Source organism: Alligator mississippiensis, chromosome 10 (assembly GCF_030867095.1).
Source record: "Alligator mississippiensis isolate rAllMis1 chromosome 10, rAllMis1, whole genome shotgun sequence".
Classification (NCBI taxonomy): Eukaryota; Metazoa; Chordata; order Crocodylia; family Alligatoridae; genus Alligator; species Alligator mississippiensis.
This window is the reverse complement of record NC_081833.1, coordinates 76,526,795-76,545,258: the sequence shown is the minus strand read 5'-3', so window position 1 is coordinate 76,545,258 and position 18,464 is coordinate 76,526,795. Positions and strand designations below refer to the sequence as shown.

The 18,464-nt window shown below is 37.5% G+C and overlaps 1 protein-coding gene across 1 annotated transcript in view; it reads right to left on the bottom strand.

Annotated features, from left to right (window-relative positions):
• ZFHX3 (zinc finger homeobox 3) overlaps positions 1 to 18,464 on the bottom strand; it is an 813,079-nt gene that overhangs the window by 777,932 nt on the left and 16,683 nt on the right. The window contains exons 2-3 of the mRNA XM_059714010.1: positions 15,850 to 15,959; positions 10,406 to 10,492 (exon numbers count right to left, since the gene is read on the bottom strand). The gene's annotated coding sequence lies outside the window, so the exon portion shown is untranslated. The remainder of the gene's footprint in view (positions 1 to 10,405; positions 10,493 to 15,849; positions 15,960 to 18,464) is intronic.

Here is an 18,464-nt window from a genome sequence, read left to right as displayed (position 1 = left end):
TTTCCAACTCACTGCACACAAAATAGTTTTACTTTCCAATTGCCATTACTTTCTGAAACACCCTTGTATATACCTTAACACTTCTTCAAATTTTTCTCCAAGATCTCTAGTCTCAACTGCTACAAATACTCATTACTGTGGTCTTTCAATGGTTATTATAAAATAAACGTATCCCATTGATCTGATAGTCATATGGAAATAATGCTTAGGTCCAAATAGCTTCTGCAGTGTTATAACAGAATGTTCCTATAAGTAATAGGAAAACTGTTAATCATTCCAAAAACTCCTTTAAGCAAATTTGAAAAGATCACACATGTGGTATGTAACTGGACATAATATGAGAGGAAAAAAATATAATGCAAGATAAAAAAAAAAAAAAAAATCAGTAACATGTCTTGAAATCAGAGTGAGGGTATTTAGGTTTAGTCTTTGAGATTATTCATGCATAATTAACTCACAGAATGATCTTGTTGCATACTATGGCTTTACTATGCATTAAGTGAGTCAAGGCCGTAAGTAGAAAACTATTAAGGAAAATGTAAAGGTCTACCCAAATTCCAGTGGATTAAAAGTAGTCTGATTCTGTCTACTACCAATATAGCCATTTGCCTTTTCTAATCCTTTTTTATTTTTCTTGCTCTTTAAGCTCCAATATATAAGAAATAACAAAATGGATATGCTCACTTTTAAAAGACATCATCCATCTTTTTTAAAACCAGATACCCAGGGGAGAAGTTTGGGTGCCATCTTGTTTTGCCTTTTTTTATATGGATCTAATTTCTAGGTAGGAATGGTGAATTATCGCCTTTAGCATGGTGGTGCCATGTAATGATTCTCATAGTAATGTCAGGGTTCTTTTTCCATCAACATCCAATAAACTACCATAATTATTTCCCCCTAAAGTAGATTATGTCACCATTAATGAGGTTTTCGTAATTTCTGGAAGTGGTTCTTAAAAGGAACGTGTTGTATTTATTCAAATACAAGATGAGGTTCCCCCCCAGTCTCATAACTGCATACAAGGAAACCTCATTAAATGCACTGTCTATCCTTAAACTGCTGCCAAAAATAGTATGTGCTCAGTAACGGAAACCAACTAAGAATTGACTACAAACAGTCAACATTTAGCATAATTATAAAATGCATGACCCACAGACATACTGATAGAAACCTACTACAAGGATAGGTTAGTACAGCCCACCTGAATAAAATACATGGTAGGGCCCATTGAGCGAAGGCCCCACTAAGGACTCTGCACTGAATATATTTCAACTTCCTCTTCACTCCCACAGCTCAGCTGTGCCTTCCTTTCCCATTTTCATTGACTTCCATTTCTTCATCAGCCTTAAATATCTGGCAAACATCACCAAACAGCTCACTCAGAATCCATCTGCCACCCCCTCTTTCAGCCTGTTGCATATGATTAGCATTGTGCAACCCTCTGTGAGGTGGAGCCAGACTGGGTGGCCCTGTGCCTCATCTACATATACATTTTTGGAGTATCCCAGGACTCATGACAAGAACACCTGGTTCCAATCACGAGTAGGGGGCTAATGAGCAGGTGAATCCTGGTGGGGATGGGTATATCTGAAGTATACATACTTAATGAGCAGTGCTAAGCTGTGGGGTCACCATGGCTTGACATGCTGCTGACTCTGGTGGGGCCAAGACAAATGAACTATGTAGCAAATCATGAGCTTTTTGGCTTTGGACTACTATAATGCATAACTTGTATTATATAGAAGTAGATACCAAAGTGCTGCTTAAAAGTACCTGCACTACAACTTGCAGCAGATTAAAAAATGGTAAACTACATCAATTCTGCCCAAATGAAGTCTACGGATACCTGCTGTCATTTGCCTATATGCAAATTTCACTCCTCATTTCCACACGCTCAGGAAGAACAGGGTCTAACACTAAGGAGGAGGCAAAGAAGTTGCGGGGAGGGGCAGAGAACAAGGGGACTACCTGATCCCCCTAATTATCTTCCCTGCTGTAGCAGTAGGAGGGGGACAAATTCAAGGCAAATCTTCAATAATTAGATTATATACCTGGAAAATTATTTCAAAATATACATTTTCCATGTACTAAATCTAATTATTGATGACTGTCTTATATTTGAGTAAATATGGTAAATGTGGACCAGACTGGGAACTTGCAGATGACCTCAGGAAGATCATACCATGTGGTTTGAAGCTGGAATACTGAATGTGAATTCTTTTCTACTGACAAAAATCAACACTTTATGTTATTTCTTAACAATGGTAAGAGCCCACAAAGACTATAAGATGGGTGCTTTCATAATTAATAATTAAATTTATGTAGAAATCTTTTTCTTTTATGCAGGCCAAAATTAATAATTATATAAGAATTAATTGCAAAAAACATACGTAAGACTAAGAAGGCCTCTTGCGTTTATACTGTGAAATTAACTAACAACATTCTAGTATAATAAGCAGAGATGGAGAAACTTAATTAAGATAAAATAAGACACACAGCACTCTAATTGTTCTCATTCCTGAAATCAAACTGCTACTAATAAGCTCCTACCTACATCAGCAAATCCTCTGGAACAGGGGGTCAGAATCTGGGTGGTCTCTCCCTATTCTAGTAGCATGTGTTGTCTTCAGAAATCTAACGAGGCATCCCACTCTCTCTCTATCTCCTTTTCAGACAGCTGACCAAACAGCCTGAAGTCTTCTGCAGTCAAACACAGTGACCCCTCCACTATGGACCCACTGTTCTTGACACTGTAAAATTTACAAGACCTCAGAGCCCTGGTACAAGTTATGCCAGACTGAACTCTGGGATTGTAAAATCCTGAACATAGAGATTCTCCTTTCACTTCCCATAGTAATGAATTATTTGTCTTACAAATTTCAGAAACAGAAATCTCCGATTCCTTTGCCCAAGAAATACACACCATTCTGTTGGAAGTTTCTTTCTTCTACTTAATCCACCACACTTCAGTAGACCTGGAGCCAAAGAAGGTTTCTTCAGAGGTTTCGAACTTAGCAAAGATGACAAAGTTTTCTGATATTTTCGGTTGTCTCACAAGTATAGACATGATTTCTTTGTATTCTTAGATGTGAACTTACACTACTGATTAATTTGAGAGAAATCCAAATGCTCAGTTAGGTAAACAAAAATAATCCAAAACACTTCATACTATGAAAACAGGTGCATTAGAAAATTGCAGAGGAAATCATAATACCAATCACTGTTGCCATAGGCCAACTTGCCAATTTGATCAAGTGATAGCAAATCATATAACTGACTGTTGATGTTTAAACAATTTTTTTAAAATTCATAATCTAGAATAAGAAATATGAAAGAGTGTTTCTTTACCAACAAAAGATATAGACCAAAGTCTAGTTCTGTTAACTTTAAGTGAAACACACATTTCAGAGGTACAAATCTGATGTATGGGCAGGTAAATGATTATTTTAATAAAATTAATATTATCCTGTGGGAATTAGATTTTCCTATTACAGAGTTTAATTGTGTTTACAAAGGCACTGTAAACTGAATGAAAGGAAAAACTATTTACATATACTGCGTAGATGATTATAACATCAGAAGGGAACATCACAACTATTGATATATATCACAATGAGTAACATACTGATGTGTAATAAAAATACTCACAACATTTCTCTATAAGCTTTCTGGATATCTGAGACTTTACCCAAGCTAGTGATTCAGTACTAGGGTTATCATACATATGCAGCTGTGCAATTATGCAAACAAAACTTCCCTGTTTGCTACTGGAAATTCCTAGTGACATTCAGACTGTCATTAGGAAAAAATATCCAATTATCTTGAAGAAGCAGCTTCAGTTTAGCATGTTCTGGAAATGTTATCTGGTGAAAAATTATAGCTCTATTGTCTCCAAGTTAATCAAAGGATATTCAGGAAGAACAGCATGGGCCAGATTTTAGTCTTAAAAAAAGTTACTTATTTTTCTCAGGAAAGTGTCCTGAACTTCCATACATACCAAAACTGGTTGTATATAAAAATTAAATGTATATGAAAACAGGCCAACTTCTGGTGCCGTTTATTTTCATTCAACACAAATGTGAAAGCAGAATCTGTCCCAACACTGAGGGCCAGAACCTCAGCTGGGATAATTCAGCATAAGTCATAGTTTCATAGTTTGTAGGGTCAGAAGGGACCTTGACAGATCATCACGTCCGACCCCCTGCCATGGCAGGAAAGAGCACTGGGGTCAAACGACCCCAGCAAGGTGTTCATCTAGCCTCCTCTTAAAGACTCTTAGGAGCCAGCGCCACTTCTCTTGGAAGTTGGTTCCAGATCCTACCCACCCTGACTGTGAAGTAGCGCCTCCTGTGAAGTCTACTGATTCTATTGGAACTGTAGCGATTTATACTAATTGGGGTTCTTACAAATATGCTTTTTACCTGTGTGCTTGAAAGGTGGTGATGTCCTGTGTCAGTTATGAAACTGCATAATAAATTACCTGAGCCTTTAACAATCTCACCTTCCCATAGCTTCAAACAGATGCATTTAAACAAGAGCAGTAAGAAAGACTTTCTTCCCCCTTCCCAAAATGTAGTATTTCACCAGCCCAACGCAGCATGGGCAAGATACTCGTGGGCAATTCCAGCTTTTCTATATATTCAAGTGCTGTGACTTTCAAGCCTGTTATCTTGATACCCCCATAAGATCAGTAACAGGAGATTCCCAGCTTCTGGCCCTGAAAGAGCCCAAGATAAAAGAATGATGTTTTCATATATACAGAAAGGTTATTTACAGTCGTATTTCAAGGTTTCTGTGGTTCCCTCTGACCTCTAGGCAGTTGGATTCAGATGACTAAAGTGCTTGGATTTATAGGAGTAAAGACACAAAAAATAGTTCTGATATTTAAGAAAGTGCTGAAAAATTATTTGAAAAATAGTTTTTCCACTCACATGTGGCATATAAAGACATGCTGTGATGTAGTACAAAATTTTATTGGCACTTCTTTAGAATGAGCTGCATAACTCACTCTAAGCTTGGCTACTTGAGAATAATGAGTTTATCCCAAACTCATGTTGCTAGAACATTACAACCCCATGCCTTTACATAATTCATCTTTTATGCCTACAAGTACGTATGTACTGCTATAACAACAGACAACACCAAACATCAACCAGCTTCTTCCCCACACAGGGTCCCCTTCCCCCCACCCCACCCAGCTAAATGGTCTAAGATGTGTATTTTGGATCAGCTAGGGGGGAAAAAGCATTCCCAGCCAGGCCACAAGAAAGGTCATTTACTAGATAGGCTGAGACTCTGGAATCATCCCAATTAGCCTGATTCTGTGTAATGTGCATTCTCACATGGCCTTTTACATCTATGCCTTTCTTCTGTAAGTACCTGAGTTCCTGTTCTTCTACTCATATTTATGCATTTTAATCTAAAATAACTCGAAATGTATTTACTTTTTAAACTGTTACCTTCCCAAGAATAATGTTTAAAATAATGTTAAATATTAACATAAACAACTGCTGTTAGTTTTATTGCAAATAAATCACTTCTAATCTGAATAAAAGATCAAAAGTAATATTAATCATGCTGGCCACAGAGCAAAAGGACATTCCCAGACATTAACTGCCTTCCAAATATGAAAAACATATTAAATATCTTTCTTATAACAAGATGTTTTCCTCATGTTTCCTTTGTGGGGGAAATCTGTTCAGTGCATTCCTCTTCATGCTAGGCTCTGGCATTATAAGCCAGGTTTGTCCTTCTTCCATCTGCAAAGGGCTGGCTGCTGGGAAGCTGCCAGGTTTACTGTGATATCACTCACTGAACCAAGACTAACCATGTTAAGCTCCAGGCAAGAATGAGTAACAAAGTAAATATATGGAGTTTATGCAGAAAAACCACTAATTTACTATATAAGGAAATATTTAATCCTCAATCAGGTAAATGTTTTTGTAATTATTCACTTTGGGGGAAAAATATTGAAAAAAGAAACATTTTAGTGAGAGAAATTTCCAGAACAACCCAACTTTTGAGTGCTCTAAAATTTCTACGGTTTAGATTTCTTTCCATACCATTTGGGCCATCTGTATTTGCAATTATGAGTAAAACAATAGGGATTTAAAAATAAATCTTTCCTAAAGCTGCGAATTGTTATGGTGCTTAGAAGCAAACATTTTGAATGACTTGTTTGTTTCTGGCTAGAGATACCTCAATAGTGATGGATGTGGGTGGCCCCATGCTCTTAAATGACAATGGTGAGAACAGACTTGCTATGGAGAGCTATATTTGTCTACAGCAATTGTACAATAATGCAGCCACTCACATTTCATGGCTACAGATAGCCCCTGCACTGCTGCTGTGATACTTTTCTCGCATCTCTTCGCTATGCCTGTCGCCAAGTCGCTGCCAGCTGACTTTGTCTGGAGCAGTCAATTTTCTATATAAACATCCTCTTTGTATCAAGCGTTTGCCACCTGCGCTGTTCCCGCTCACTTCATCTTAGCATTACTAACTCCTGAAAAGGAGACAATTGCTACTAAAAACATGGTACCCAGGCAATTATTTGGTTCTGTGCGTACCCTTTAATTTCATGTCCCCAGGGAGAGGGGGTGGGGGGAAATCACCATCAGCCTTAAAGAAAAATTGAGTCTTAATTGTTTTATTATTTTTACATTTTTGTTCTTTCCAACCACAGTGTATTTACTTCTTTTAAAAATTCTGCAATTGAAGCTGCTATCTGGCTTTCCCAAACTTATACAAGTAATAGGAAACCTCAAAAAACGAAACACAAATACTTCCATGACAGTTACAATACAAAGAAGCTGAAACTGTCAGATGATTTCCTCTCATCTACATCAAGTTGTCACCGGAGCACAGTTGGAGCTAACACTGTGCAACAATCCCTGGACGGGTGAATGACTATCTGAGAATCACAGACCTACATGGTTTTTATCACAGCCTCTAATTTACATTGTTACAGGAATGGGGGGAAAGGGAGAGAAGTACGCTGAAGCAACAAAACTAAGAAGATATAATCAGGAAGCCTCAAAAGCTGATATACACATTTTGTTTCCTTTTACACAGCCATTTTCATGTTGGCACAGACAACTAGTGAAATGTTGGTCCTTTTTTGTTTCCCTTGTGTACGCATTAAAAGCTAAAAACCATGAGTCAGTGGAAATGAGCTGCCTCAGGCATAGAACTTAGAGCAGCACCGTAATATTAAATCCACGATTAGAAGCTATTATTAGGACCTAGAGAAGGGAAAAAGTGATGACCGAGGCTCTACAGTGACCGTACAGAAAAGTCAGTGAACCATTAAAAACATTCCTTCTGAGAACTTTTTTTAAATAAATAATATCCTTTTTTAACATTTTAGAAAGAAGCATCAAGCAAAAATTGAAGCTTTCTTCCAATAAAGGCTCTTTTTGAATTTCATTTACAGTCCAGACTTTTGTGCCCTCTGGTGGGGAAAAGTATTGAATGCCAGGCCGCTTGGTAGGCTAATGCTAACAGACAATTATGCAGACTGCTTCGTTCATAACAACGTGCTATTTTTTGGCACTTAACCTAGTAGAATGCGCATACACTACACGTATGTCTTAGTACAGTGTAAGAATAAGCATTTAATCTTTGTTAAAAAGCTCGTTTTAAAAGGCCATTTATTTTGCAACACATAAAGAGCTGTTTAAATGTGCAATCTAACTTGTTTCAGGTATGTCCAAAGTGTCTAACTGACTTTTGGATACCTCACATGCCTGACAACTCATATGGAAATAATCTTTTAAGGCAGCCACTGTATTGCTTCTACAACAAGCATTTGGGTTTAATGTTTGGTGTCTGAAAAACTGACTGAAAAAAGAGAGGATATTTTTTCTATTGAGTAAGCACATCAAAAAGACTTTTCACCACTTGTCAGTAAGTATACAACACAGCAAAAGTCAGTTCTCCCTACATCTAATAGCAGCTTTCCAAAGCAGAAGAATGGCAGACAGAGGTGACAGGAGACATGAGGAAAGGTGCAGGTTATCTGGCAAAGACTAATCCAGGGCCAGACCCGTCTTTGATTCCTGCTCCACCCAAACTTTAAACCCAACTGTCTGGAAGGGGAAGCAGCATTTCTATTCAAGCAGTGCTCACAGTCAATCGACTTCATGGCTCATTATCATCTCCCTGATTCCTGCTAATCTCATTCCATTCCACAGGTGTAAATGACCCTCTATCCTTTTTAACAGTCTTGATGTTCCACTATTCAAGCTATTCTTTCTTCTGAAATTTTGCTGTCGGTTAGCCATTCCTGGTAATGTCTCTCTTCTACTTCACAGCCCTGAAGTCTGTTTCAAGTGCTAGCTAAAAACCTTAACTCAGGTGTGGTAATATTAGCTCAGGTGTAAGAATGACCAACAGTGAATACTGGAAGCACTGTCAAGACACTTCAGAAGGCTCGATCGTGTTACATGAACCTGAATAAGACATGTACATTTAACTATAGTGACTACAGGACTAATGACACAATACCTTTTGACTATTTTGACTATTTTTTGCTTAGCTTGTTGCAATTTTTCAACTTGATGTATAACCTAGCAAGTTAGTGCAAATTCCAGTACTTACATTTGTTTTTGCTTTGATCTTAAACTGAAAAGCACAGTGGTAGGCCTCTAGTATATTAGTAATGCATCTAGTTTCTCTTTAACTGGAGAAAAATGTGTTATATATGATTATGTGCCTCCCTCTTTTCAAAAGCCTAGATCTACCCAGGGATTAACCTAATGCTGATTAGTTGACCTAATAAAATAAAACTTTATTACCCATCCAGCATGTGTTTTGGCACTTCAACAAACTTTATCAGAACTGGAGTTCCCTCACCACAAACAGGAAGAGGTTAGCAGCACAAAAATGGCAGCACAGATGCCTATGAGTCCCTAATGTAGCTCATATAGAGTACTAAGTAAAAGCCGGTTAGAGCTTTTAACATTCTAGCTTTGAAAAAGCTACAGAAGTTTGCTTTTCACCCATAAGAATCCAAGATATGACTTCAACTGTGAATGTACTTGGTTTCAGTCAGACCTGCAAAATTTTGGGATGTATTGTTCTGTTTTAATTCCCCTTTTTGTCGGTATTGAATAAGGAAAAGGACAGAAGAAAAGAAAAAAGATAGTAAGAAAAAATAAGGAAAAGGAGAGTATATAGTCTATAACAAGCTTTTTACTGACTTACAAGGTTAAGATTTGCCAATACACAGTACAGTCATGGAGTTCTAAAATACAGACAGCATTCAGAGAAGACAAAATATCAACCTTCAAATATCATTTTAAAAGACTACTGCTACAGAAGAGGCCTGGCCAACAACATTCTTAGCTTTATCCATGGAGCTTTGACAACACAACTGCCATTAATGGTAACAGGAGCAGCATATTTAAAGCCTGTCCATAGCATATATAATAGTTGCATTTATAAAATTAGCAAAAAATAAATAAATAAAAAAGTAAACTGAAGCAATACTAGCCTTCTTCATAACACCTTATTCTGACATGAGTAGATTAGAGTCTTCTCTATGAAAAATACATCCCTGCTCCAGCAGTACTTAGATAAGCACAGACACACAATATGCCTACAGGCCACAATTTTTCATTTGTATCCTCAGTCTTCTTGGCTGATCTACAGCTAACCTGCCAAAATTAACTAACTTAACCTTCCACTCGGGCTCAAATTGAACCAGCAAACTGAAGCTCATGACACAAAGCAGAGGTCAAAATGTGCAAGAATAATTACAAAACTTAAATATATATATCAATACTCTTTCCCTTTGAATAAATGGAAGTTAAATGATACAGCTTCAACATGTCCAACATAAGGTTCATATAATATCACTAGTAGCTTAATTCCCAAAAAATCTGTTCCTAAGAGAAAGACTGGCTCAGTAATGTTAAAAAAATCATCTAACACGGCTACAAGAAGAGTAGGCACATACTGTTGCCTCATCTAACTCTTGAAAGCAGGGGCATATTGCTACCTTAATTACCTTCTGCAGCTCCTTAGGCTTGCCCACAATTCCGCAGCTGCTCCTTGCTCCTCTCAGAGCTTTGCCATTGCATCACAATGGAGATATGCAAAAGATGCTAATAACTGTATGAACCTTAGATAGAATAACAACTTTACTAAACTAGGCATATTTCTGTGATGCTTTTGTGGTTTGGTGAAAGGTCCAGTGAAACCTTGGATAAGACTCAGAGTCATATTTGCTTCTGAATAAATCAAGATTTTAATCTAACTTTCCAAAGTTTACTTGTGTATTGAAGGCTCACCTTATATTTAATATCTCAAACCTATTTTGACAGTATATCTGGCAACACTGATTTTTCTCTTGTTGATACAACTTACTTTGCTTTGGATAAATACTTTAACCCATACTAACCAGATCTTGTGCTCACGGTCAAATATTCCAATGTGTATTGAACAGCTGAAAGGTACTCATTTGGATCTTCCTTAACAACAGCCGAAACTATATTAAACAAATAAAAGATGACAGTGATAAGACCAATCACTTTAATAATTCTGAAGCAAGCACAATTTTCTCCAGCGTCTCATTTGGATATCTCAGTCACCTGACTAGCTAATAAGCACAGGTGCAACCTAGAACATGAAATGCACCATGTGTCATTAGCAGCCCGTTCCTAACTCTTCTAGTCAATAGGAACATGCATGTAGTAGTTATGTTCAGTTCAGTAAATTTTCTAAACTTAAAGTTTCAAAACAATTAAATACATATCACTTGCTGGATCAGCATACACAAGTCCATCCATTTGATTGGTTTAAAAAAAAATTCTTTTTGCTTTCAAATGTGAATGTGAACTAATTGCTTTCCAGCATCAAGTGAAAATGCCCATAGCTCCATGACAGAGAGCTCTGTAACAGAAACTATTAACATATAAAGGAAGGCTATTTGCCACTTTCTTTCCTAGTCACGTGACAAAAAAAGATTTGGCAGTTAAAAAGATTTTTTTTAAACATTCAGCCCAATTAAGTTTCTGATGGCAAGTACTATTCAATTTCTCCTGGTGTCAGTTGAGGAACAAAAGATCTAAAGTCCAGGTAAGAGATTAATTTTTCATCCTCCAAATGAATATTTCAAAATAAATATTAATGAGGTGCTGTCATGAAGGAAATCCCACATGCAGGTATACATTAAAACTGCTTGATTTTTTGCATAGTTCAGATGTTGTGAGCTCTAAAAGGAAAGCAGAATAGTCAATTAGCTTGTACGAATAATGCTACTGCATAGTTGTTAACTAGACAGAACATCGTTAAAAATTACAATTCTTGTACTGTGTTCCATTCCATAAAAAAGGATAAACTATATTGTGTTCCCTAAAGCCTAATTCAGAATAGGATATGTTGGATTCAAATTTCCATCTTCTGACTGATGGCCATAAGTAGGTTGAAGATCAAATATTCAGTAAATCAGAAGAGTACATATCAGCCATTAATATCAACAATCTGCCCTCTTTCCAGGCCCCCAGAAGTTTCATTCCACAGTAAACAAAAGTCATTAAAAGTTTTTAAAAAATCACACAATCATAGAAAATGATCATCCCAGCCAAGGCTTTGTCTAGCCAAGTCTTAAAAACCTCCAAGGCTGGGGATTCCACATCCTCTCTGGGTAACTTGTTCCAGTGCTTTACTACCCTCCTCATGAGAAAGTTCTTCCTACTAATATCCAACCTCAACTTCCCTTGCTGCAACTTAAGCTCGTTGCTCCTTGTTCTGTCATCTGCCCCCACTGAGAACAGTCCAGCTTCATGCTCTTTGCAACCATGAAATAAAATGGATTTACTCAGAGCTAATGGCTGCATCTCCACCTCTAATTTCTGTAATAGGCAAGCCACCCTTGCATGTGAGTTATAACTGAAAACAGTGGCATGTTTCTTTTGCCATTACTTTCCTTATATTTCCACTATTACTCTGTAAAGTACACTGGATACTCAGTGACAGATTCTGGGTCATTATAAGACCTTAATGAAACAGGAGATCACAGCTGTGTCATCCTGAGCTCTATCAGCCCAGGCAGATAAGCTAAAAGTTTGGCAATTCACAATGCCTCATCGCACTATAATAAATCTGTTCAGAATTGCTAAGGCTAGCTATGAAAAATAAGTTCTAGCTTTCTAGCAGGGGGATCCTTATGATTCAGGGTCTTTTGAGAACAGGAAGTTAAGACAAGAAAAACAAGAGGATCTTGAAGGACAATGCCTAAAAATATTAGCCCAGATTCTTAGCTGTACCCAGTAAGCACTGAGTGCAAGAGATGGGAGAGGTGTGTGTGATGTAATCTGATCATTGGCTTGGTCCCCAGAGTAATTTAGAGCAGCTCAAAGCTACTTGAAATTCGGCAATCTGGATAAGGCACTCAGGAACTGGTAGGCAGCTGGGGATCATCGGAATGGACTAGGCTCCAATCACAGCGCCTCCATGGTAGAAGCCCATGAGAGATGGCATGGGGCTGGGAGAGAACTCAGGTACACAGCAGGTTGGCTTGCGTTAGTTCGGCATCAGGAAACTAATGTAAATAAGCTACAACAGACGCCAAGATTGGGCCCAGTGATTTTAGACTGAGTTGCAATTAGACAAATGTAAATCTTTGCAATATGACAGGTTCACACAGATTGTTCCCTGGGAGCAGTTTTGCCGTTTATGTTGATTTAGCTGTATTATGCAGTATCTAGAAGCCAAATTACCTTCCTGTTTAAAGCACCCTTCAAACTATAGTTATGATTAGAAAAGTAATGATATTCAAAGTGATTTTTCTTACATTTTTTGCATTACTGAGTCATTTCTAGCTTACTGCACCGATCAAAACAAGTTTTCCTCTTTTTATCTGTGCGGAGGCAATACGTATATGGGAAAATAGCCTGGTGTCTATTCTGGCTTGCACACTATACTCAGAAACATTCACTAGCTCTAACTGCAGAACCTTTATTACTGATGATAATGGAAGAAACAGAAAGAAAAACGCTGTATTTTCAGACACCAAATGGAGTCAGTAGTTAGAAAAGTCAAATTTTAGGTTGTAAACTACACAGTTTTCCTGGAATCATTAAAAGAGAATAAATCTAAGATTCAATGATGCAATTTTTACACTCACTGTCCTGACTATAACAACACTTTACTGATCTGCCAGCGCACCATTAGATCACTGTGCTGCATTAAACTGTAAAAGAAAAATCCCATTTTGTGATTCAGCTATACAAAAGTACAAACTAGGCATCCAAATGTGTCAAGTAAAATATCAAGAATCATAAGAAAAACAAATTGCAAGAAATATGAGCATTAGATATAATAGTCTGAAAGAGAAACTTAAAATGACTGATGGGATGCTCATCTTTCCTTATATGTTAGCTACTTTCTTCTATCTGCACTCATTTGCCATGTTTTTTAAACATTTTCCTTCACATACTCCATTTGCTTGGCCCTCTCAAAGGATTATCCAGTATTAATAGAATAGGTAGGTCCACATTCTCCCAGTTCTGCATAATGTCCAAAACAGAATTATTTTAATATTTCATTGAAACTCTGGATTAAAATGGTATGCACATCAGGCTCACTTATGAAAGGAAAGGAATGGGTGGGAATTTTTGCAGAGAGTGAAAGCAAAGTACCAAGTTATTTGGACTTCTTAATTTTGTTAACCTTGTAGTTCTCACAGTGGGAAGAAGACTTTCCCACATTATACTTTAGGAGAGAAAGCAGTGTAGGAGACAATAACAAAGGAAAACCAAGAAGTGGTGATCAACCACCAGAATAAAAAAAAAATGTCCATGACTTCAGAATTATGAAGTATACAAATCTTTATAGCAACTCATAATATGCACTATGCCCAATGGAAAATCTTGTTTATTTGCAACCTCACATGTTTCTGTATTCTAATTTTCAGAAAGTTTAGCACATAAGAAGAGATACTATTATTTCATATAACAGTAACTATTAGATTGGCTCTAGTAGATGTAGTCATTGTAAAAATGTATAGTGAGCATTTGGGGCAGAGTCCCTGCCCCAAACAGTTTACAATTTTACTAGATGAGGCAGGCAGAGGGGATATAAAATACAAGCAGAAGTTTGTGAATTGATGCTCAGATATTTGTGGAAAAGATCACAGCAAAACTGTGACAGGGCCTGAAACTATACACAGATCTAAGTCCTAGCCTCGTGCCTAACCCAAAAGACTAAGCCCCTTCCCTCCCATTCTTAAATAAAGCACTCTATTCGAGGGTTTTTCCCATTCTAAGCCTGAATACTGGTGGGGAGAAAACACCTAAAACCAGACATCTTCACAGACCCACAAACAGTCATAGTGACGTAGGCAGGACTATCATGCAAACAATCACTACTAAGGTAACATAGCCTCTTACTCTTGTATTGATTATGACATGAGTATCCCACCCAAGAAAAGGACTTTACAGTACAATACTCCTATTCAGGTTCACACTTGAGCTTTTGCAATGATTTGATGCAGCAATATTTTAGCCTAGTCTGTCTTTGCATAGAATATGACGTTGCAGATGCGGTATGATTTAATGACAGAAACTATACATGGGGCCTGGATGGTTGGCTAAGATTCAACCCGAGAATAATAATGAGGACAAAATATTGTGATGCTCCTCCATTAAAAAAACCCAACAAAACAACAAAATCCAGAACTGCAGCCATTTCTATATTTTCATACCCTTTCCCCGCTTCATTGTACCATTGGGAAGCTGAAAACAAAAAAATTAAAATAAGCAATTAAGCACAAATTTTTAACAGAGAGGGTGATAAACCATCTGAACTATCATGGGAAAAATCCCTCTCAAGGTTCTTTCTGGAACAAAGAATTCTGTCAAAGTTAAACTGCTGGGCTCAATACAGAGGTATCTGGATAAACATTAATGGTCTGTGGTACACAAGAGGTCAGACTACGTGATCTAATGGTCCCCTCCAGCCTTAAAATCCATTAATATGAATTTGGGAGATACCAATAAAAACTGATAATATATTTTTTCATACTGAATCTGCAAATATGACTTCAAAGGTAGAGAAAAATCCACATAATCAGCATGTGTCCTACCAGAAAATAACCTTCAAACCAGTATGAAACTTCTTAAGCTATGTGACCAAGACAAATTAGGAAAGCGCAACTGCAGGAGTGACTGCAATGTAGAGTAGAAACAAGTTTAGCTTTATACCAGCTTCTATGGATACCAATAGATTGCTGACCCCTCACATCCTGCCACCTGCTATTGCTCTCAGTTACTCCTTTCACCATTCATCCTGCACACTGAATGAGGCAGGGATTCTGTGGAAGGAAACAGTAATTATGTAATTACTCAAGGATCATGTAATTAAAATGAAAATGCATATGCACAAGGGGGTCAACTTAAAGTTGAACGGAAAACCTTAACTCTGGCATTTTTTAACTTATGAGTGCTTGATTTCATAACTGTAACAATGTTCTTTTAATGTTACTTCTGTGTGTAATTAAGAGATAACCCCCTCCAGATTAAGAATTTACATGCATGCGCACACACACACCAAAACCCACCACATTTTGTTAAAACAATTATTTTAATTTGATTGTTTTATAGAGACCAATTTGAAGCAAATATGGTTTTCAAATGAATAATTGGAAATAAAGAGGGATCCAGTGTGATAACATGCAAATAAGTATGGTGCATTCAATTGAGACCAAAAAATTGAAGTAATAATAAGGCAGGAAAACTACACAGCAGGATGGACATTTCTAGCATTAATGCAGCATTTTCACCTGCTGTGCAGATGCAAAATCTGTGTACATGAATTAACACTTGTTCTTATTTGTTTTCTCACCTTTTTATAGAGCAGCAGCCACAATGTGCATCTTTATCTTGAACAAACATTAAAAAGCATCTACTCCAGTTTCCATCCCTATGTGAGAAACGTGATCACCTTGAACAGCTCTAAGGGAGAAAAAGATGCAAAATGTCACACCAAAACATGAAAAACCATGTGTGTTTATCTAAGCTGTATATTTACAAGAAGGTTTTTTTAATTATTTCTAGTATATCTAAAAAAAGACTCAGATTACAACCCATCCATTCCCTATGCTCACTGTACACTCGTAACAATAAATAAAAAATATAAATAACTGTTTTAATAAAGAAAGAATCCAAACGTTGACATTAAGAACTAAATCTCTCCTCTTCACTACCCAGTTCAACAAGATAGCTGTTCACAAAGGAAAATTCAGAGATGAGCTCGTAGCCTTCATGTGCAAAGGTTTCTCCTGTATTTCTTTTCTTTATATCTTGTACCATAAACACATTCTTTGAAGGTTAATGCTATGCAAAAAAAAAAGAATCCTGCATGTGTTTCTGGACCAACTATTTAGTATTACTGGTATGCCTAGTATATGGTTTAACTATCTGCTGACAGAAATTTTCTGCAAACATCTTGTATACACTGTTGAGATTGCAACTTGTCCTTCTGCTGTGCCAGCCTTCATCACTGATTTTCAAACACGGCTGCACTTTCTCAATGCATGACAGAAGCTTCCTGCTCTCCTTCTCTGTCGTGATGCTGACAAACAAACGAGTGTACAGCATTAGTTAGTCTATGAAGTGCATCTCTACCCTGCGTTCTGCCTGCCCTCAGACTAATACAGCTCTTTATGATGCTTACAAGGCATTTGTTGCTGGTGAGGCTGATAGAGTGGATAAACTGTGGGTCTCGCTGTGGCTTTGTGCTCCCGCGTCTGTTCACTGTCTTGCAGAGTGCAAGCTCCTCAGAACAAGGATCTTTTTAGTTTCTGTTTATACCGCACAGTGGTGCAATTAATAAATAAATGATGGGAAGCAACTGTACACTGAACTGAGATGAACCATTTTAGCTAATAATTCTTCTAACTTGTTAGAGGCACAATAAAATATTGCCATGTAAAAGGCCTTAAATGGTAAACCTATGGTTTATTTTGTAGTACAATAAAGACCCAGCCTACAGTTCCCTGTGTGTAATGTCCATTAAATTTACATAGGATGCCCATACATGGAGGGTTGATAGGATCAAGTCATTGTGCTGTAAGGACTTAATTCGAAGCAGATCTAGAAATAAAACTTGAATGTCTTCAAATCCCTCTTGTTCTGAGAAACAGTGATACAATATTATTGATCGCATATGTTTAAGGTAGTTAGGAGGAAAATACTGGAATAAGTTTTTGTGAATGTCTGCAGCAGTAAACATACAGTATAATAATGCAACATTTACAAAAAACCTCTGTCAGATAATTCTGGGTTTCTGCACGCCGAAGTCTGATACAAAGCAAGCATAATTAGAGTGATAAAGTCTAAGCAGCCCTAGTAAATTTGACTAAAAGCTAGTATCAACACAGTTGGGATACTTATGTGCATGTTTAAATTACTCAAGTGACTAATTGTATAATTTCCTTTTCAATTACTGAATGCCCTGACTTTTAAAATTAGTCCCCTGTGTATCAGAGGCACTGTGTGTGTTGCTGTTAAAGTTAAAAACTTGTTATACTTTATAACATTATTGTAACATTGTCAGCATTATATCTTGCTTAATAAAAAATGTAATTGTGCATGTAATTTGGTAATTTAATAATAATATACGTTATACAAATCTGGAATGCATTAATTTGTCTTTTCTAGGGACAAAAGTTAAATTTGTGTATCTATCTTTGAATAAACGTGTTTGTTACTAAAAATCTAAATTTGTACATATTTTGTCCAAATTATTCTTATATGACATGTCATTTGTAACTGTTTGAACGGTAGCCTTTTGACCACTGTAGCAGGGAAGCCTGTCCCTATAAGAGGGAATGGTCAGCCCTATTGAGAAAGCCCCACTGGACAGGCAGAGTGTCTTGCTAGGAGCTCTGAAAAGCTCCCAGAAGAGTAGCAAGAGTGGAGAAGCAAACTGTGGCCTGAACCACCTGCTATACAAAGGGGCTGCACTGCTGTGCTGGGACCAGTGGAGTTCTGCTCCCAGTATTGGGACAGGACAACAGGCTTTTTTTTCCTTTTTTTCCCCTTGTTTTGATGGTTTAAGAGACTGTTTTGTTTGTGAGAACTAGCTGAGAAGTTCCTCAGCCAGCAGGCTAGGCAACCGGCATATACCCACCTTAACTATCGCAATGGCCCTGAATCAAATCAAAGCTAAATTTGGGTGGTATCAGACACTTGGAAAGGCAGCTGCCTTCACTGTGTGTGCGCTCAGGTACCAGCTCTGCACTCGGACACAGTAGTTTTCTAATGCACAAAAGCGATGCCTGTGACTGCTATGCGAACTTGCTAGGAAATGCCAGGGTTTCTCTTATTGCCTGGCCCCAGGTCCCAGGTCCCCCCAGGTCCCAGCTGGAAGCTGTGGTGGGCCTACAGGCCAAAATGCAAGGCTTTAGTAAAAAGCCAAACTCACCCAAAAACTATACAAAATACTAAAGTGGTCCA